Below are 22,370 nucleotides of genomic sequence, written 5' to 3'. Positions count from 1 at the left end.
TTTTTATACAGCAGGTTCTTATTAGTTATCCATTTTATACATATTAGTGTATAAATGTCAATCCCAATCTCCCAATTCATCACACCACCAGCCCCCTGCCACTCCCAGTTAGTGTCCATACATTTGTTCTCTACATCTGTGTTTCTATCTCTGCCCTGCAAACCAGTTCATCTGTACCATTTTTCTAGGTTCCACATATATGCGTTAATATATGATATTTGTTTTTCTCTTTCTGACTTACTCCACTCTGTATGACAGTCTCTAGATCCATCCACGTCTCTACAAATGAACTAATTTTGTTCCTTTTTTGGGGCTGAGTAATATTCCATTCTATATATATGTGCCACATCTTCTTTATCCATTCATCTGTCTATGGGTATTTAGGTTGCTTCCATGATCTGGCTATTGTAAATGGTGCTGCAGTGAATACTGGGGTGCATGCGTCTTTTTGAATTATGGTTTCTCTGGGTATATGCCCAGTAGTGGGATTGCTGGGTCATATGCTAATTCTTTTTTTAGGTTTCTAAGGAACCTCCATACTGTTCTGCAGAGTGGCTGTATCAATTTACATTCCCACCAGAGGTGCACGAGGGATCCCTTTTCTCCACACCCTCTCCGGCATTTGTTTGTACATTTTCTGATGATGCCCATTCTAACTGGTGTGAGGTAATACCTCATTGTAGTTTTGATTTGCATTTCTCTAATATTAAGTGATGTTGAGCAGCTTTTCATGTGCTTCTTGGCCACCTGTATGTCTTCTTTGGAGAAATGTCTATTTAGGTTTTCTGTCCATTTTTTGATTAGGTTGTTTGTTTTTTTAATATTGAGCTGCATGAGCTGTTTATATGTTTTGGAGATTAATCCTTTGTCTGTTGATTCATTTGCAAACATTTTCTCCCATTCTGAGGATTGTTTTTCCTCTTGTTTATGGTTTCCTTTGTTGTGCAAAAGCTTTTAGTTTAATTAGGTCCCATTTGTTTATTTTAGTTCTTAATTCCATTACTCTAGGAGGTGGATCAAAAAAGATCTTGTTGTGATTTATGTCAAAGAGTGTTCTTCCTAAGTTTTCCTCTAAGAGTTTTATAGTGTCCAGTCTTACATTTAGGTCTCTAATGCATTTTGAGTTTAGTTTTGTGTATGGTGTTAGGGAGTATTCTAATTTCATTCTTTTACATGTAGCTGTCCAGTTTTCCCAGCACCACTTATTGAAGAGACTGTCTTTTCTCCATTGTATATCCTTGCCTCCTTTGTCTTATTAGTTGACCATAGGTGCGTGGGTTAATCTCTGGACTTTCTATTCTGTTCCATTGATCTATATTTCTGTTTTTGCACCAATACCATATTGTCTTGATTACTATAGTATATAGTAATATATTTGTAGGATAGTAGTAACTATTTGTAGTAACTATTTGTAGTATAGTCTGAAGACAGGGAGTCTGATTCCTCCAGCTTCATTTTTTATCCCTCAAGACCACTTTGGCTATTCAGGGTCTTTTGTGTCTCCATACAAATTTTAAGATTTTTTGTTCTAGTTCTGTAAAAATTGTCATCGGTAATTTGTTAGGGATTGCATTGAATCTGTACATTGCTTTGGGTAATACAGTCATTTTCACAATGTTGATTCTTCCAATCCAAGAACATGGTATATCTCTCCAGCTGTTTGTATCATCTTTAATTTCTTTCATCAGTTTCTTATAGTTTTCTGCATACAGGTCTTTTGTCTCCCTAGGTAGGTTTATTCCTAGGTATTTTATTCTTTTTGTAGCAATGGTAAATGGGAGTGTTTCTTTAATTTCTCTTTCAGATTTTTCTTCTTTGTGTATAGGAATGCAAGAGATTTTTGTGCATTAATCTTGTATCCTGCAACTTTACCAAATTCATTGATTAGCTCTAGGAGTTTTCTGGTGGCACCTTTAGGCTTCTCTATGTATAGTATCATGTCATCTGCAAACAGTGACAGTTTTACTTCTTTTCCAATTTGGATTCTTTTTATTTCTTTTTCTTCTCTGATTGCCGTGGCTAGGACTTCCAAAACTATGTTGAATAATAGTGGCGAGAGTGGACATCCTTGTTTTTTTCCTGATTTTAGAGGAAATGGTTTCAGTTTTTCACCATTGAGGATGATGTTTGCTGTGGATTTGTCGTATATGGCCTTTATTATGTTGAAGTAGGTTCCCTCTATGCCCACTTTCTGGAGAGTTTTTATCATAAATGGGTGTTGAATTTTGTCAAAAGCTTTTTCTGCATTTATTGAGATGATCATATGGTTTTTATTTTTCAGTTTGTTAATATAGTGTATCACATTGATTGATTTGCATATATTGAAGAATCCTTGCATCCCCAGGATAAATCCCACTTGATCATGGTGTATGATCCTTTAATGTGTTATTTGATTCTGTTTGCTATTATTTTGTTGAGGATTTTTCCATCTATATTCATCAGTGATATTGGTCGGTAATTTTCTTTTTTTGTAGTATCTTTGTCTGGTTTTGGTATCTGGGTGATCTGGGCCTCATAGAATGAGTTTGAGAGTGTTCCTTTATCTGCAATTTTTTGGAAGAGTTTGATAAGAATCGGTGTTAGGTCTTCTCTAAATGTTTGATAGAATTCACCTGTGAAGCCATCTGGTCCTGGACGTCTGTTGGAAGATTTTTAATCACATTTTCAGTTTCATTACTTGTGATTGGTCTGTTCACATTTTCTATTTCTTCCTGGTTCAGTCTTGGAAAGTTATATCTTTCTAAGGATTTGTCCTTTTTTTCCAGGTTGTCCATTTTATTGGCATAGAGTTGCTTGTAGTACTCTCGTAGGATGCTTTGTATTTCTGTGGTGTCTGTTGTAACTTTTCCTTTTTCATTTCTAATTTTATTGATTTTAGTCCTCTCCCTCTTTTTCTTGAGGAGTCTGGCTAATGGTTTACCAATTTTGTTTATCTTCTCAAAGAACCAGCCTTTAGTTTTATTGATCTTTGCTATCGTTTTCTTTGTTTCTATTTAATTTATTTCTGCTCTGATCTTTATGATTTCTTCCCTTCTATTATCTTTGGGTTTTGTTTGTTGTTCTTTCTCTAGTTCCTTTAGGTGTAAGGTTAGATTGTTTATTTGAGATGTTTTTTCTTTTTCTTTTCTTTTTTTTTTTTTTTTTTTTTTTTTGCAGTACGCGGGCCTCTCACTGTTGTGGCCTCTCCCGTTGCGGAGCACAGGCTCCGGACGCGCAGGCTCAGCGGCCATGGCTCACGGGCCCAGCCGCTCTGCGGCATGTGGGATCTTCCCGGACCGGGGCACGAACCCACGTGCCCTGCATCGGCAGGCGGACTCTCAACCACTGCGCCACCAGGGAAGCCCTCTTTTCTTTTTTTTTTTGGCAGTACGCGGGCCTCTCACTGTTGTGTCTTCTCCCGTTTTGGAGCACAGGCTCCAGACACGCAGGCTCAGTGGCCATGGCTCATGGGCCCAGCCGCTCCACGGCATGTGGGGTCTTCCCGGACTGGGGCACAAACCCGTGTCCCCTGCATCAGCAGGCAGACCTTCAACCACTGCGCCACCAGGGAAGCCCAGAGATGTTTGTTTTTTCTTGAGGTAGGGTTGTATTGCTATAAAGTTCCCTCTTAGAACTGCTTTTGCTGCATCCCATAGATTTTGAATCATCATGTTTTCATTGTCATTTGTCTCTAGGTATTTTTGATTTCCTCTTTGTTTTCCTTAGTGATCTCTTGGTTATTTAGTAATGTATTGTTTAACCTATATGTGTTTGTGTTTTTTATGCTTTTTTCCTGTAATTGATTTCTAATCTCATAGTGTTGTGGTCAGAAAAGATGCTTGATATTATTTCAATATTCTTAAATGTACTGAGGCTTGATTTGTGACCCAAGAAATGATCTATCCTGGAGAATGTTCCATGTGCATTTGAGAAGAAAGTGTAACCTGCTATTTTTGGATGGAATATCTTATAAATATCAACTAAATCTATTGAGTCATTTAAAGCTTGTGCTTCCTTATTAATTTTCTGTTTGGATGATCTGTCCATTGGTGTGAGTGAGTTGTTAAAGTCCCCCACTCTTATTGTGTTACTGTTGATTTGTTTTTATAGCTGTCAGCAGTTGCCTTATGTATTGAGCTGCTCCTATGTTGGGTGCATATATATTTATAATTGTTATATCTTCTTCTTGGATTGATCCCTTGATCATTATGTAGTGTCCTTCCTTGTCTCTTTCAACATTCTTTATTTTAAAGTTTATTTTATCTGATATGAGAATTACTACTCCAGCTTTCTTTTGATTTCCATTTGCATGGAATATCTTTTTCCATCCCCTCACTTTCAGTCTGTATGTGTCCCTAGGTCTGAAGTGGGTCTCTTGTAGACAGCATATATATGGGTCTTGTTTTGCATGCCATCAGCAAGACAGTGTCATTTGGTTGGAGCAATTCATCCTTTTACATTTAAGGTAATTATCAATATGTATGTTCCTAATACCATTTTCTTAATTGCTATGGGTTTGTTTTTGTAGGTCCTTTTCTTCTTTTGTGTTTCCCACTTAGAGAAGTTCCTTTAGCATTTTGTTGTAGGGCTGGTTTGGTGGTGCTGAATTCTCTTAGCTTTTGCTTGTCTGTAAAGCTTTTGATTTCTGCATCGAATCTGAATGAGATCCTTGCCAGGTAGAGTAATCTTGGCTGTAGTTTCTTCCCTTTCATCACTTTAAATATATCATGCCACTCCCTTCTGGCTTTTAGAGTTTATGCTGAGAAATCAGCTGTTAACCTTATGGGAGTTCCCTTGCATGTAATTTTTCATTTTTCCTTTGTTGCTTTCAGTAGTTTTATTTTGTCTTTAAGTTTTGTCACTTTGATTACTGTGTGTCTCGGCATGTTTTTCCTAGAGCTTATTCTGCTTGGGACTCTCTGCACTTCCTGGACGTGGGTGGCTATTTTGTTTCCCATGTTAGGGAAGTTTTCTACTATAACCTCTTCAACTATATTCTCAGGTTCTTTTTCTCTCTCTTCTCCTTCTGGGACCCCTATAATGTGAATGTTGTTGCGTTTAATGTTGTTCCAGAGGTCTCTTAGGCTGTCTTCATTTCTTTTCATTCTTTTTTCTTTATTCTGTTCTGTGGCAGTGAATTCCACCATTCTGTCTTCCAGGTCACTTATCTGGTCTTCTGTCCCAGTTATTCTGCTATCGATTCCTTCTAGTGTAGTTTTCATTTCAGTTCTTGTATTGTTTATCTCTGTTTGTTCTTTAATTCTTCTAGGTGTTTGTTCTTTAATTCTTCTAGGTCTTTGTTAGACATTTCTTGCATCTTCTTGATCTTTGCCTCCTTTCTTTTTCCGAGGTCCTGGATCATCTTCACTATCATTATTCTGAATTCTTTTCCTGGATGGTTGCCTATGTCCACTTCATTTAGTTGTTCTTCTGTGGTTTTATCTTGCTCCTTCTTCTGGTACATAGTCCTCTCCCTTTTCATCTTGTCTTTCTGTGAATGTGGTTTTTGCTCTATAGGCTGCAGGATTGTAGTTCTTCTTGCTTCTGCTGTCTGCCCCCTGGTGGATCTCAATAATATTTTTAAATATAGACTTCAGGACAAGGAATTTATCCAGAGACAAATATGGACATTTCTTAATGATAAAAGAGTCAATTCATGAAGAACTTCTAGCAATCTTAAATATGTAGCCGTCTAATAACAAAGCAGGTAATTACCTAAAGCAAATAATGTGGGGAAATAGGGAGAGAGACATATCTAAAATCATAGTTGAAGATATTAACCCTCTTCTCTATAATTGAAAGAACAAGTAGGTAAAAAAAAGTAAGAATCTGGAAGATTTAAATACTACTATAAATAATTGACCTAATGGAACTTTATAGACTATTACATCAATCACAACAAAATATACATTCTCCTCAACATCAAGATGGATCAGTGTGGGTTAACTACAAGTCTCAGTAAATTTCAAAGGATCCAAACAGGCAGAGTATATTTTCTGACCATATTCCAATCAAAATTATATTTAAAATCATTAACCATAAAATTTCTAGAGAATTTCACTAATATTTCAAAATTAAACAACAATTCTACATACTGCCTGAGTTAAGAAGGCATCAAGGAGATGAAGAAATGTCATCACCAAAGCCTGAGAAAGAGCAAACAGTAGATAAAAAAGGAATCTGGAAATATGTGAAATCTAATAAAGTTTTTCAAGAAGATGGGAATGATTAACTGTTAATTGTTCTTCTAGACCAACTAAAATGAGGACTGGGAACAGATCACTGGATGTAGCAAAAAAAAAAAAAAAAAAGTAGAGTAGATTTACAAGATAATAGGACCAGTGAAATTGGAGATTGTAAGACTGGGTACAATTTAGGCTAGTGTTTTATAGAAAAGCAGGGAAATGAGGTCATAGCAGAACATTAGTGTGGAATCAAAATATTTGTTTTTAGATACAGGCAATAATGTAACATGAATTTATACTAATGAGAAAGATACAACAAAGGAAAGAAAAATTGATGATTCTGGAGAGGCAAGAATTGCTGGGACCAAACATATTTTCATAGGTAAAAAGAGTAAGATACATGTAAACGGAAGTGACTTTGGTTTTAGACAGAATAAACAGTTCCTCTATGGTATAACAGAAAGAATGTTGCATCATAGATTTATGTTGTTCTTGGACATTGTGGGAATTCTATTCTGATTGCTTTAAAATTTCCAGTGCACAACATAAGAACATATACATAGACCAATGGAACAGAAAAGCCCAGAAATAACCCCTTGCATATACAGTCAACTAATATTTGGCAGGGGAGCCAAGAATACCTAATGGAGAAAAGGTAGTCATTTCAATAAATGCATCTTGGAAAACTGGATATTCACATGTAAAAGAATGAAACTGGATCCCTATAGCACTCACAAAATTATACCACTCACAAAAATTAACACAAAATGGATTAAAGACAAATATAAGACCTGAAAATGTAAAACTCCTAGAGGAAAATGAAGAGAAAAAGATCCCTGATATTAATTTTGGCAATGACTTTTTTGGATATGACACCAAATGAACAAGAAACAAAAGTAAAAGTAAACAAAGGGGACTATAGCAAACTAAAAAGCTTCTGCACAACAAAAGAAACAATCAACAGAATGAAGAGACAACCTATGAAATGGGAGAATATATTTGAAAATCATATATGATAAGGGGTCAATCTCCAAAATATACCAAGAACTCATACAACTGAATAGAAAAAAAAAAAATAAGCCAGTTAAAAAATGGACAGAGGACCGGAATAAAGATTTTTCCAAAGAAGACACAAAAATGGCCAACAAGTGTATGAAAGGGTGTTTAATATCACTAATCATCAAGGAAAGGGAAATCAAAATCACAATGAAGGGTTTCCCTGGTGGTGCAGTGGTTGAGAATCTGCCTGCTAATGCAGGGGACACGGGTTCAAGTCCTGGTCTGGAGGATCCCATATGCCACGGAGCAACTAGGTCCGTGAGCCACAACTACTGAGCCTGCGCATCTGGAGCCTGTGCTCTGCAACAAGAGAGGCCACGATAGTGAGAGGCCCACACACCACGATGAAGAGTGGCACCCGCTTGCCACAACTAGAGAAAGTCCTTGCACAGAAACAAAGACACAACACAGCAAAAATAAATTAATTAATTAATAAACTCCTACCCCCAACATCTTAAAAAGAAAAAAAAAAAAGAGCTCTATGTAGATGCTTAAAAAAAAAACAAAACACAATGAAATACCATCTCCCACCTGTTAGTGTGTATATTATGAAAAAGGCAAGAGATAACAAGTGTTGGAGAGGATGTGGAGAAAAGGGAACCCTAGTGCACTATTGGTGGGAATGTACATTGGTGTGGCCACTATAGAAAACAGTATCGAGGCCCCTCAAGAAATTAAAAATAGAACTACCATATGACCCAACAATCCCACTCCTGAGTATGTATCCAAAGGAAATGAAATCACTCTTTCAAAGAGATATCTGGACCACCATGTTCATTGCAGCATTATTCACTATAACCAATACATGGAATCAACTTAATTATTCATGAACAGATAAATGGTAAGGAAAATGTGGTAAATATATACAGTGGAACATTATTCAGCCATAAGAAAGAAGGAAATCCTGCCATTTGTGTCAACATGAATGGACTTTGAGGTCATTGTGCTAAGTGAAATAAGTTAAGACAGAGAACAACAAATATCAGTACTTTAAATCTCAGTTATATGTGGAATCTAAAAAAAAAAAAAAGTTAAATTCAAAAAAACAGAGAGTGTAATAGTATTTGCCAGGGGCCATAAGGTGGGGGAAAGGAGGAAATAAAAGAAATATATATCCCAATGCAATAGTAAACAGTGTGATTAGCTGAGACAGGAGGTGAAGGAGAATGTATTAGAGATTTGAGGAGAAAAGGAAGTATATGGAACAGTCAGCTAGGATTGAAGAATGTTCTATGAATTCTGCACAGTAAGATCTCCCTTGAAGTTCACTGTCAAAAATTTTGTGTGGGAACAGTTAGCAAAATATATTTTTCCTCCAGTTTCCTTCAGTTGCATCAGAGTGCAATACATGGTATTAAACAGATGGAGGGGAAAGGAATTAAGCATGTGTGCAGGGGAGTAATTGTTGTGATTACACATAAAATTAGACTAAGGAATGAAGAAAAAAGGGCTTGAGCTGGATGAAGTTCAGCAAAAGGTGGTCAAACCAATGGGTGTTGTTTCTGGTGGCATCAAAGTATCAATGAAGTTGTGAATTTTAGAGACTAATGTGGAAATCTAAGGGGTGTTGGTTGTAGACTGGGGTGCTTCAAATTAAGTAGTCACATAGTAAATGTTTTAAATCAAAAGTTATACTCAGAGATTCTGCAATTAAGATATTATAGCAATATTGGAACATCATTTGAGCAGGTGACATTATGCTCAGGATAGGCCATGTAATGGTGAAGATAAGTCCTTTACATTTTCCTCTATGACATAAAGCAGAACAACACTTATTGAAATGAAGTTTAGGCATCTCATCCAGCACCACATGGCAGGAAATGTACATAGTAGTGTTTTGTAGTTCATCTGGAACTTAGCTCTTTGCAGTCTAAATTTCAGTCTTCAGACCTTCCTGAACAACTAGGCTAAATTTGCAATATTTATTTCTAATCTTCAATATATAAAATGCTCTTATTATGAGAACCCATTTTCCTCTATATAAGCCCTTGCTCCTACTGTGCCAACTTAGTAAAAATAAATTTGCTAAAGTGGTCATGGTCAGCTGCGAAGACCATCATAGCTTTAGTTACTAGGGATTTTAGGTGGCCTGTTAAATATCAGTCTCCTCACTCTATACAATGAAGCCTATTATTGAGATAAAACACTGGTGACCTTCAGTGACCTGCTACTGTAAAAATCCTGCCCAGCCTATATTTATCAAAATTAAAATCTAAAACCACCCACTTGGGCTGCTTCACGTCACTCCATGTATAAATCTTTTTTTAAGGTTTCAGGCCAATTCACTAAAAAGTTAAAGTTTTAAGGCATCCATCTGTTAGGTACCTAAAATTTTTCCCCTGTTGAGGTTGAAGCAAATTGAGAAATAAAACAGAAGAAAGACATCTAAATTAAAATTATGATGGAAGTTTTACTATTAATAAACCCAGCTATATAATATGAATTTAGATTTGTGGCCAAAAGACTAAGAGTTTATGAAGTGCCATTTTTACTGCCTAGACTATTGGATTCCCAACTTAGGAAAAATTGGGGAAAACAGAGCAGCCTTAACTACCTAGGATTACTGCTCCATATCAGTTTGGGATAGAGTGGAGAAAAAAAAAAAAAAAGAGAATCTCTAGTTCTTTCAGCCCTTTTATAGGTTAATACCTCACAATCAAGAAACATGGGCCAATGGATGTCACACGCTTATCAATTAACATCAGCCCCCTAAGGAAAGATGAGTAAAGGTGAGGGAAAAATTTTCATGATAATTTACTATCATGGAAGATGCTCCCTGTGGAAACTTAAACACAGGAGAAATATTAAATTTCTAGTAAATTAAAATGATATGATATTTAGATTTGAAACACATTGATGCACATCAGAACCCGTGACAGGCACAGGCATAAACCAATAAGTATTTAGTATAATTTTATAAACTTTAAAGCATTTATTTAGAATAGACAAAAACAGTTGTTCAAAACAGCATCAACCAAAAGAAAGTGTAAAGAAAAAAATAATAAACATATGAATAGGAATATCAAGCAGAGAACAGAAAAAGGAGAGAGAGAGAAAGAGATATTAACAAACAAGTTAGAAGCTGAAGTTTTTTGGGGAAAAGGTCAGCAAAGTATAAACATTTCTTAAAAGCTCTACCTTAACAAAAGCATTAAATTAGGGCATAAATGACAAATCAACAAACTTAGAACTAAGAAAATTATATAAGCAAATACGGATTCAAAGGGCATTAAATTGTGAGAGTAAAGATTGAAATAATCCTTAGAGAATAGAGTAGGAACAAAGTTATACTAATATTTTGAAAACTTAAGAGAATGAATGTGCCTCTGAAAAATAAAAAGTGGATTTTACACTTCAGGAAGATCCAGAAAACAACAAAAATCAATTACCATAAAAATAAATTGGTAATTTAAAGTATCAGGCATAAAAAGAAACTAGGACCAGAGAGTCCTTCAGATTTGTCAAGACTCACGTTTAAGAAACACATAATTCCCACTTTATATCACTTTTTCAAGAAATTAAAATTAAAGAAATCTATCCAATGTATTCTAGAAGAATATAATTGCATACACACATACACACACACACAAATCTAAGAATAAAAGGAAAAACTTGTGTTTAGCAGGACTGCTACCTAGATACCAACTTCCACCTCCAGGACAGGGTTGTCAAATGTCTAATGCAGCATTTATAAAGTGCAGAAACTGATTCTCAGTTACACTTCCCAAAACAGGGCCTTGTGTGTCTGGTAACAGAAAAGAAAAAAAAACTTTACTCTCTGACCTCACAGAACTTTTTATCTAGTAGAAGAGATAATATTTGTAATAATGTAGATGTAATAAAAGACAGAATGTGAAAAATGATGTAATAAAATTTCTCAAATCTGTAAAAGTAAATAAATAATTTAGTGGAAAGAGAGGGTAAGGAGAAGGGTGAGTATGTATATAGAAATAGTCAAGAATACTGTCCGTGTTATACAGTAAATCCTTGTTATTTATCTATTTTACATATAGTAGTTTGTGTCTATTAATCCCATACTCCTAATTCGTCCCTCCCTCCCTCCCTCTCCCTTTGGTAACCATAAGTCTGCTTTCTATGTCTGTGAATCTGTTTTGTATATAGATTCACTTGTATTATTTTTAAATTCCACATATAAATGATATCACAGGGAATTATATTCAATATCTTATCGTAATTTATAATGGAAAAAAAATCTCAAAAAAATAACTGGAACACTTTGCTGTGCACCTGAAACTAACACAATATTATAAATCAATTATACTTCAATAAATTTTTTTAAAAGATAAATAAAAATCAATTACTGCCTAAGTTAAGGCAACCACGTGACTGGACTCTAAGGCTCATTTAAAGACTTACCATAAAATTCCAATAACACAGCCTTTCATTTTCTAGACTGTTCTGCCTCCAGTTAATTGAAAGTAATCTGGAAATTCAAAACAGCCTTCCTCTGGATATTTACTCACTTACAATGCAAGCACATTTTTATGATGTGTTTAGTTAGAGGATTAGTGAAGTGGGTATGTCAGAAAGATTCAGCTTGCTAATTAGCGTTTTTAATGAGTTTTTGCTATGTCACTACTTAGTAGTCTGTTTACCATTTTCCGTACTGTAGCTTGGAAGCCAAAATCCTAGTGGGTTTTAATTAACTCAAAGTATTTCTACTAAAATCACACCAGTCATAATATTTAATGACTTCAATCAATAGAAGAGATAGTAATAATAATGCAAGGTATAAGATCAAATATATAAATATTCATATAAATAGATAACAGATACAAACATTAAAATAAAATAAAAAAGAAATGCGTTCAGGTAGAATTCAATGAAGAATTACCTATATTATACAGCTTATATATGTATATATATATATGCAATGATATTTATTTAAATTAAGTTTTAACAAACTTGCAGTTAAATTCAAACTATCTTAGTTTTACTGGCTGAATACTCTGTGATAGATTATTTCATTTGCAAATTCTGTGGCATTGGTGAATACACCATAACTTATAAGCTGTACCTGTATATCAACTACATTGATATATTAGTATACTGCTATCTATTACTATACTTTTATAGTAAATCCTATATTGGTTTGGCACATGTAATAGCAAAATGAAGAAATACATGTCTATCCACTGAGTGACAGTCTGTAGTCCAGAACAATTCCCAATTAAGGAAATCTTAACTGTGCTATATATTATCTGGTTTCCATTGTATTGTAACTTCACACTGGATAGGGAATTTAAAGTCAGAATTCAGATTTGGTGAATGCTAAGCTTTGTATAAAGCTGAGATTGTTTAACTCTGTCCAAGGTGCAAAACTTCTTTTGGCTTTCCTGAATATTTTTATGGAAGATGCAACATATATAAATGATTTACAACAAAATCTATTTCCTTTTCCATGTTATACAGCTCTCATTGGGAAGTGGCTTCTCAGCTAGAGATGACATTCCATAGACTCCTTACATGGTGGTCATATGAGTTGTCTCCAGTGAAATGTGAGCAGAATGATATGTGTCATTCTAGATAAAGTCAATTAAGGGTCAGGGGAATCTTCCCTTTACTCTTACTTTTCCCTTTTGAGGACCGAGAGCAGAGGATTCTTTAAGTTTCTGGGGGACAGCAGAACCATAGTCCAGAGCAACTTGGTCCCTGAATCAGCAGATAGAGAAAACATTCCCACATCAGACAGGAATACCCACATTAGCTAGCTAAATGAGTGAGAAGTAAACTTCTTTTATGTTAAGTCACTGAAATTCAAGGTTTTATTTTTTACTGTATGGAGAGCTACCCTAATTACAGAAGAAACTCAGCATTCTTCTATACACATGAATACCCTTTTTTAAAAATTGCAGTATCTCAGTGATTATGTGAATGTTTATTAGATACAGTTATAAATTGGTCTCCTAATAATGACCTATTAAATGAAATCCAGCATATATATATATATATATATATATATATATATATATATATATGTACACACACACACACACACACATCAGTCATCCATACTTCAGCAGTGGGATAAAGTCAAAGTCCAAAGGTTAATATTTAGAAAACTGCCTGAAAAACAAAGCACACGTGCATACATTTTTATTCATCCAACTTATCAACACACTGTGGAATAAAAAGGCAAGTAGGAAATATGTTTTCTTTCTCTAGGGATTACTTCACCTCCTCTTTTCTCTTTATTTTATCATGTTGTGACATTGTTATGGGGATATGGGAGGCCTATTATTAAAACAATCCTTAATCCTAAGGGAAAGAAACAAGCTGGTTATACATATGGGATCTAAGTGAAAAGAATAAGTTATAAAAAAGTTCAGTGAAATCATATTACAGGAAGAATATACAGAACACTGTTTTCTCCATAGAAATCTATGATTATATGAAATTAACTTTAAATTCCCTTTGTTTGTTATTACTAATTGATAGTCAGAAGAAACATAGCTAAAATATGAAAAGAAGAAAAATCCAGTTAACTACTTGACTCTACTTTTAATAAAAAATATTTTATTTATTTACTTATTATATAATTATATTAATAAAATTTCCATACATAACTGCCAGAAATTCACTGAAGGGTGAATATGAGTCTGGCTTTAAACACTCCATGGTAGGATCAGAATCCTTTGTTTGCAGAGACTCTCCACTTTATTTGTTCAGTCACACCTAACTGGACAAGGAACAGGTACCTCACTTAGCAAGAATAATTAGAATTTCATCCCAAGGAATTTTTAATTGGTGATGTTAGAAATCATTTTCTCATGGCACTTGGATGTTTAACTTGTAATCTCATGAGCTCTAAATAGGCTCTTTTGCCATATGGACTCAATTTCTTCTGGAAAAGGAATAACGTTGCATGTGACCAGCAAGATAAAGAAGGAGAAACATTGTGGATCAGCTTCTGAGGGATGCTTATAAGCCTTTCCAATCATTAGTTCTCCTGTGTCCAGCTTAGGAAGGGACCCTGTATCATATCGCTTAATCTAACTTCATTCATTAATGGGCTATCACTTGAAAACCCCCCAAATTTTTTAAAAAATAAAAGCTATAACTAATATAAATATATAAAAGAATGTTGGAAGAGGAAATGAATTTCTTATTCTGGTAGTTCCTTGAATCATTTATGCTTTTTGACCTGCCAGAGAACTGCTTCAGCAAATTTCACAGTGTCAATGGCCTATATTAGGACTAGAGGAGAGACACTATGCCTCAGTTTTCTGAACTCTAGAACGTATTCTGTCTTTGAAATCTGTGAACTTTTTTCTCTTCTGTGTCTTATAGTTTAACCTCTCATAGTTCATCCTGCAGCAGTTAAGGACAAAACCTCTTTCTATTTAAAGTGGTCCCATTCTCCATCTCTTTTGGTGAAGCATAACCCAATTAGCATAGTTGTTTTACTTTCTTTTCTGATAAATTATGAAATTTTATTGAAAGTAAAATTGATCATTTGATGATTTTAAAGCTCCTGTAATTTACTTCATTAATAGTAAAATGTTGGGTGAATATAAGACTATAGACAGTAAGGTTAGATCCTCAGGTGATATGCAGTTGAGGCTAAGAAAAATTGGCTAGTATCCTGTGCATTTTGTTTGAAGCTGTTACTATAATTCATTCAATAACAGAAGAAAGCAACATTTAATACATTTTTGATAAGTATTGCTGTTGCTAGAGAAAAATTGATAAGAACACTTTATTTCTTTTCCCTTGTAAGCCTTTTTATTTTGAATGGAACATACAAGGTTCAGTTTATTCTATTTATTGTACATTAGTTATCACAGTGCCCTGAAGGATACAGGATGGGTCAAGAATGAGTATCAGGGATATTGGTGTGATGACGAGTGAATAGACTATGGCTCAAAAAACCAGGTAGAGTAAAGAGATGGTGATTCAGAGACTCTGATTCTGACCCTTCAGTTGGGGTCTGCATATGAAAACCACACATAGGCTTCCCAGCATCTTTTGCCCTTGCTTGGCTGCAAATGTTGCACGTGGTACTGATGCACTTGGACATAGAATCGGTGCCAAGGCCAGCGAGTGCTCAGAACATAATTTTCACACAAACTATTCAGCACCCACATTGCAGAGGCATCACTCCAAGACCTGGAAACCGGAGCACTACAACTATAAATATTTTTACAATTAACTCTTAGAATCACGTTCACATTTAAGCACGTTTTTATGAAGAGACAGGGCACACAGGGGCATGCATATATATTTTATTACCAAAATAAGTTTAGTGAACATCCATCCTCTCCTATAGATACAAAATAAAAGAAAAAGAAACAAAAATTTTTTTCCTTGGGATGAAAACTCAGGATTTACTCTCTTAGACACTTTCATATACATACAGCAATGTTAATTATATTTATCATGTTGTACACTACATCTCTAGTACTTATTTATCTTATAACTGGAAGTTTGCACCTTTTGACTGCCTTCAGCCAATCCTCCCACCCCTCGTAACCACAAATCTGATCTCTTTTTCTATGTGATTGTTTCTTTGTCTTTGAAGTATAATTGAACTACAATACCACATTAGGTCCTGTTACACAACATACTGACTTGATATTTCTATACATTTCAAAATGATCACCACGATAAGTCTAATCACCATGAAAGTCTATATTTTGCCACTCCCAATCCCTCCTTCCTTGGGGTACACATAACTCTATTCATAGAGACAGTTCTGTCAGTTAACTGCAAACCAAACCAACCAAGGATTTGAATAAAACAGACATCTGGAATATTTCACATGTACACACCCAAGGAAGAGATAAACATGTTAAATTCCAAAGTTCACAGGAGGCTACCCCAGGATCCGTCTGAACTGGCGTGCCAAATGTTTTATGTTTTTGGTTTGTTTTCTTGCGTTTGCTTTTAACTGGCTCACACTGAGAGCAGCCAGGCTGGTCTATAGAACCTCCCACCCAATTCTTCCCCAGAGAAGGTGGAGAACTGCCCCACCTAGAGGAAACCAGGAAAGTAGCAGGGAGAGCAATAAAGGACTCCTGCATCATGGGGATGCCCCATCACGTCAGGGAGAATATTGGAGACAGAGAGGGCAGTGTGGAAGTTGTCCACCCAGTGAGACATGGTGGGAGCTGAGCTTCACTGGTCTAAACATGACCTTTGCCCCAGTCTGGTCCACTGCTCACTTAATGTCAACAGGTATACAGAGGTAAGAAAGCCTGGGCCTGTATTTTGTTCCTACCTCCAGAACTTCTCCCAACCCTTTGGTCTCCAGGTCACATGCGATAAAGCCTCGCTCCACAGTGAGGCTCTAGTGCTGCACAGATGAAGCTAATGCTCAACCCAAGAGCCATCACACAGAGAACTCTGCAAATCCCTTGTGTAAGTCTCCCCTCTCCCCCCACTGAGGTTAGAAGGGACAAGGGTGGCAGGCCACCCCGTGAGCCCTCTTAACACCTCAACAGTCAAATCAAGCATAAAATCACATTAGTGGCTGTCTAGCCAGCTGACAGACTAGGATAGGGTGGGAGTTTCACAAAAGTGTACTGTTCTTTTCTGTTTATTTTGAAGAGTTAAAGTGAAGGGAAATGGTCAAAACCATTTCCCTGTGCTTCGAAATCCATCTTAAGGATTTTAATAGGCAGATAGAGCCAAACTGTGCTGTAAACCTTCAAGGATGGGTGTATCAAGGAATATTCCTGTAGTCCTATCTTATGCACAGTATGTTTCCTTTTTTGACTGTTTTTTCAGCTTTACTGAGGTATGACTGACAAATAAAATAATAATACATTTAAAGTGCACAAGGTGCTTTGATATATGTATACATTGTGAAAAGATTCCCACAATCGAGTTAATTAACACATTCATTACTTAACATATTAGCCTTTCTTTTTTTTTTTTTTTGGTGAGAATACTTAAGTTCTACTTTCAACAAACTTCAATTACACAATATAGTTTTATCAACTATAGTTACCGTGCTATACATTAGATCCTCAGAATTTATCTTAAAAATGCTGCTCATATGGAGACTATCACCACTTTTGTGAGGAGGTCCCAACGTAAACCTGAGTGCTGACTGGGAGGTAGGGGAGAAGAAGGCAGGTGGGGGACTTCCCTGGTGGACCAGTGATTAAGACTCCATGCTTCCATTGCAGGGAGCATGGATTCAATCGCTGGTCAGGGAACTAGGATCCCACATGCTGCAAGGTGCAGCCAAAAAAGCAAATAAATAAATGAATAAATAGCCTCCTGAGGCTGCTGCTTTAAAAAAAAAAAGGCGGCAGGTTGGCAGTAGGAAGTGCTGAGGAGCACAGCCGCCAAGAGGCTTGACTCTTCTGTCAGGTCAGTGAATCCACGTAATGAAAAATGGCTCTCAGAGCACAGCTAGTCTCAACATTGTCAGTTTTCTGAATCAGCTTCAGCACTTTGTTCCCCAGAAACCTGAATTCTTGCAGCAGCAAACTGACAAAGGTGAGACAAGTGCATACATATGAAAGGGTTGTTCTGTGGGTGGTTTTCCATTGTCCAACACACATACTTGGCTGCAATCTCAAAAGTCTCCACCCATAACACTGCCTCCTTTCTCTGCATCCATGAGGACAAAATTTGCTGCAAAGTCATGATGCTAAAAAAATGCATAAAAATTCAAATTCTTCACTTCTTCCATTTTGTGCACTTTATTCTAAAGGATTTCTGCCACTCTCCTGGCACACAGTTCATGGAGGCCAAATGCCTTCTGTCCCAATATGCTATATATTATTTCAACATGGTCCCACTCTTCTTGGAACCTGGGACACAGACAAGGGCTGACCAACTCCTTTGCAACTTTAGCAGCTTTTCTCTCCTATTCAAAGGTACTTTATCACTTCATTTTGCTGTTGTTTGCAAAGCCTTTTCACAGGATTTAGTGGTAGCATAGGCACTTCCAGATTTCTTTACATAAATGGTTGTTCAAGTCTCTGGTTCTTCCCATGAATCCTGTATGCCCTCCTTTGTCCCATCCATGGATGCAGGTGTCATTCCACCAGAGCAGGTAGGTGAAAACTGCTTCTAGTTCTTCTGCCATCTCCCCTAGAAACACTTAAATTTATTATTACTACTATTATTTTTTAACATTTTTATTGGAGTATAATTGCTTTACAATGGTGTGTTAGCTCCTGCTTTATAACAAAGTGAATCAGCTATACATACACATATATCCCCATATCTCCTCCCTCTTGTGTCTCCTTCTCTCCCACCCTCCCCATACCACCCCTTGAGGTGGTCACAAAGTACTGAGCTGAGCTGATCTCCCTGTGCTATGTGGCTGCTTCCCACTAGCTATCTATTTTACATTTGGTAGTGTATATATGTCAGTGCCACTCTCTCACTTCATCCCAGCTTACCCTTCTTCCCTCCCCGTGTTCTCAAGTCCATTCTCTATGTCTGCGTCTTTATTCCTGTCCTGACCCTAGCTTTTTAAGAATCTTTTTTTTTTTTTTAGATTCCATATATATGTGTTAGCATACTGTATTTGTTTTTCTCTTTCTGACTTAATTCTTCACTCTGTATGACAGTCTTACTTCACTGTATGACAGACTCTAGGTCCATCCACCGCACTACAAATAACTCAATTTCATTTCTTTTTATGGCTGAGTAATATTCCATAGTATATATGTGCCACATCTTCTTTATCCATTCATCTGTTGATGGACACTTAGGTTGCTTCCATGTCCTGGCTATTGTAAATAGAGCTGCAATGAATATTGTGGTACATGACTCTTTTTTAATTATGGTTTTCTCAGGGTATATGCCCAGTAGTGGGATTGCTGGGTCATATGGTAGTTCTAATTTTAGTTTTTTAAGTTACCTCTATACTGTTCTCCATAGTGGCTGTATCAATATACATTCCCACCAACAGTGCAAGAGTGTTCCCTTTTCTCCACACCCTCTCCGGCATTTATTGTTTGTAGATTTTTTGATGATGGCCATTCTGACTGGTGTGAGGTGATACCTCATTGAAGTCTTGATTTCCATTTCTCTAATGATTAGTGATGTTGAGCCTCCTTTCATGTGTTTGTTGGCAATCTGTATATCTTCTTTGGAGAAATGTCTATTTAGGTCTTCTGCCCATTTTTGGATTGGGTTTTTGTTTTTATTATATTGAACTGCATGAGCTGCTTGTAAATTTTGCAGGTTAATCCTTTGTCAGTTGCTTCATTTGCAAATATTTTCTGCCATTCTGAGGGTTGTCTTTTGGTCTTGTTTATGGTTTCCTTTGCTGTGCAAAAGCTTTGAAGTTTCATTAGGTCCCATTTGTTGATTTTTGTTTTTATTTCCATTTCTCTAGGAGGTGGGTCAAAAAGGATCTTGCTGTGATTTATGTCATAGAGTGTTCTGCCTATGTTTTCCTCTAAGAGTTTGCTAGTGTCTGGCCTTACATTTAGGTCTTTAATCCATTTTGAGTTTATTTTTGTGTATGGTGTAAGGGAGTATTCTAATACGATTCTTTTACATGTAGCTGTCCAGTTTTCCCAGCAACACTTATTGAAGAGACTGTCTTTTCTCCATTGTATATTCTTGCATCCATTATCAAAAATAAGATGACCATAGGTGCGTGGGTTTCTCTCTGGGCTTTCTATCCTGTTCCATTGATCTGTATTTCTGTTTTTGTGCCAGTACCATACTGTCTTGATTACTGTAGCTTTGTAGTATAGTCTGAAGTCAGGGAGCCTGATTCCTCCAGTCCGTTTTTCTTTCTCAAGATTGCTTTGGCTATTCAGTGTCTTTTGTGTTTCCATACAAATTGTGAAATGTTTTGTTCTAGTTCTGTAATTTTATTATTATTATTTTTAAATAACTTCTGTCAGTTATTTCAAGATTTCAAAAGGAAGAAACAAGGGGAGCACCCAACAACCTGAAGCTAGAGTATTCTTTACTTCTGTTCTGAAACAGTTTTCAAGGGTCTCCTTTTTTATATTGAGGTATAATTGACATATAACATTATTTTAGTTTCAGTCATAAAACTGATTAAATATTTGTATATATTGTGAAGTGATTACCACAGTAAATCTAATTAACGTCATCACCATACAAAATTACAGATTCTTTTCTTGTGGTGAAAACTTTTAAGATCTACTCTTAGCAACTTTCAAATATGCAATACAGTATTATTAACTATAGTCACCAGGCAGTACATTACAATCCCATGACATACTTATTTTATAACTGGAAGATTGTGCCTTTTGAGCCCCTTCACCCATTTACCCACTCCTTACCCCTGAATCTGGAGACCATCCATCTGTTCTCTATACCTATGGGCTTGTGGGGTTTTTTTTTTTTTTTAAATTCCATGCATAAATGAGATTACATTTGTCCTTCTCTGTCTGACTTATTTCACTTAGCATAATGCCCTCAAAGTCCATCCATGTCGTTGCAGATGTCAAGATTTCCTTCCTTTCTATGGGTGAATACTGTTCATATATAAATACCTCACAATTTCCTTACCTATTTATCCATCAATGGATACTTAGGTTATTTCCATATCCAATAATACTGCAATGAACATTGTGGTGCATATATCTTTTTGAGTTAGTGTTTTCATTTTATTTGGATAAATAATCAAAAATGAAATTTCTGGCTTATATAGTAGTTCTACTTCTTGTTTTTTGAGGAACCTTCACACTAATTAATTGGATTGTTTGTATTTTTGCTATTGAATTGTGTGAGTTCTTTACATGTTTTAAATATTAACCCTTTATCAGATACATGATTTGCAAATATTTTCTCCCATTCAGTAGATTGCCTTTTCATTTTGTTGATGGTTTCCTTTGCTGTACAGAAGCTTTTTAGTTTCATGTAGTCCCATTTGTTTATTTTTGCTTTTGTTGCCTTTGCTTTTGGTGTTAAATCCAAGAAATCATCATCAATATTGATATCAAGAAGGTTACCACTTATATTTACTTCTAGGAGTTTTACGCTTCCAGGTATTATGAAGATCACAATTTTAAATGAAGCAAATTAAATTAATTTTAAATTAAAGATAAATTGCTACAAAACACTTAGGCTTCAACACTTGTAAATATTAGAACCTAATATACACATTTTTGTCTATGATGTTAATATAATTGTAATATTTAAACACTACACATAAACTCGTATTATACTATATTTGAATATCCTTAAATATCTCACAATATTTTATTGGTATAGTTTTAAATTGAAAGTAAAATCATATATTTAAATACTTTGCTCTGATTACTCCAACTAATCAGAGTTAGGCCAGAATTTCTAGGTTAAGGGAGTGGTCCTCCAGAAGACTGCCCTCATTGCAGACTAGCCACAAGTTTTGGGGTCCCCAGGCCACCCTCACTTCTGACCAGCTTGTTATAAATTTGAGTGTTCTCAACACTGCTTCAGATTTGATAATTTACCAGAATAACCCAAAGAACTCAGAAAGAGCTATGCTTATGATTACAGTTTGATTATAGCAAATAGGTACAAATCAGAACCAGCCAAAGAGAGAGACACATAGAGCAAACTCTAGGAGGATTCCAAGCACAAATCCTCTGTTGTCCTCTCCCTGTGGAATCAGGAAGCATCAACCGCCCAGTATATGTATGATACTACACAGAGAGAGTTGCTAACCAAGAAAGGTCACCCAAGTTTTAGTATCTAAAAGTTTTGGTTGAGGTTTCATTCTTTCTTTCTTCTGGCCATGCCACGCAGCTTGGGATCTTAGTTCCCAGACCAGGGACTGAATATGGGCCCTCAACAATGAATTCATGGAGTCCTAACCATTGGACAACCAGGGGATTCCTGGGGTTTCATTCTATAAGGATGCTTGGTTGGATCATTGGTCATGTTATTGAACTCAATTTCCAGCTTCACTCATCTCTCCAGAGGGCTGGTTTATATCATGTTGCTTTTACTTTTTTTAATGTACTTTAATTTTGAGATAGCTTTTAAAATATATTTAACTATTTTATTTTATTTTATTTATTTTATTTTATGGCTGTACCACATGGCATGTGGGATCTTACTTCCTTGACCAGGGATTGAACCTGCACACTCTACATTGGAAGCATGGAGTCTTAACCACTAGACCTCCAGGGAAATCTGGATATCATGTTGCTTTAAATGCTAATCCTCGCATGGTTGGTCCATGGC

The 22,370-nt window shown here is 35.9% G+C and overlaps 1 pseudogene; it reads right to left on the bottom strand.

Moving 5' to 3' along the window:
- Positions 1-17,485: 17,485 nt before the first annotated feature.
- On the bottom strand, positions 17,486-22,064 carry LOC132518279 (ectonucleoside triphosphate diphosphohydrolase 6-like; annotated as a pseudogene).
- Between the last annotated feature and the right edge of the window lie 306 nt (positions 22,065-22,370).

This window comes from Lagenorhynchus albirostris, chromosome 3, assembly GCF_949774975.1.
Source record: "Lagenorhynchus albirostris chromosome 3, mLagAlb1.1, whole genome shotgun sequence".
NCBI classification, from domain to species: Eukaryota; Metazoa; Chordata; class Mammalia; order Artiodactyla; family Delphinidae; genus Lagenorhynchus; species Lagenorhynchus albirostris.
The sequence above is the reverse complement of the archived record's forward strand: the minus strand, read 5'-3'. Positions and strand labels throughout refer to the sequence as shown.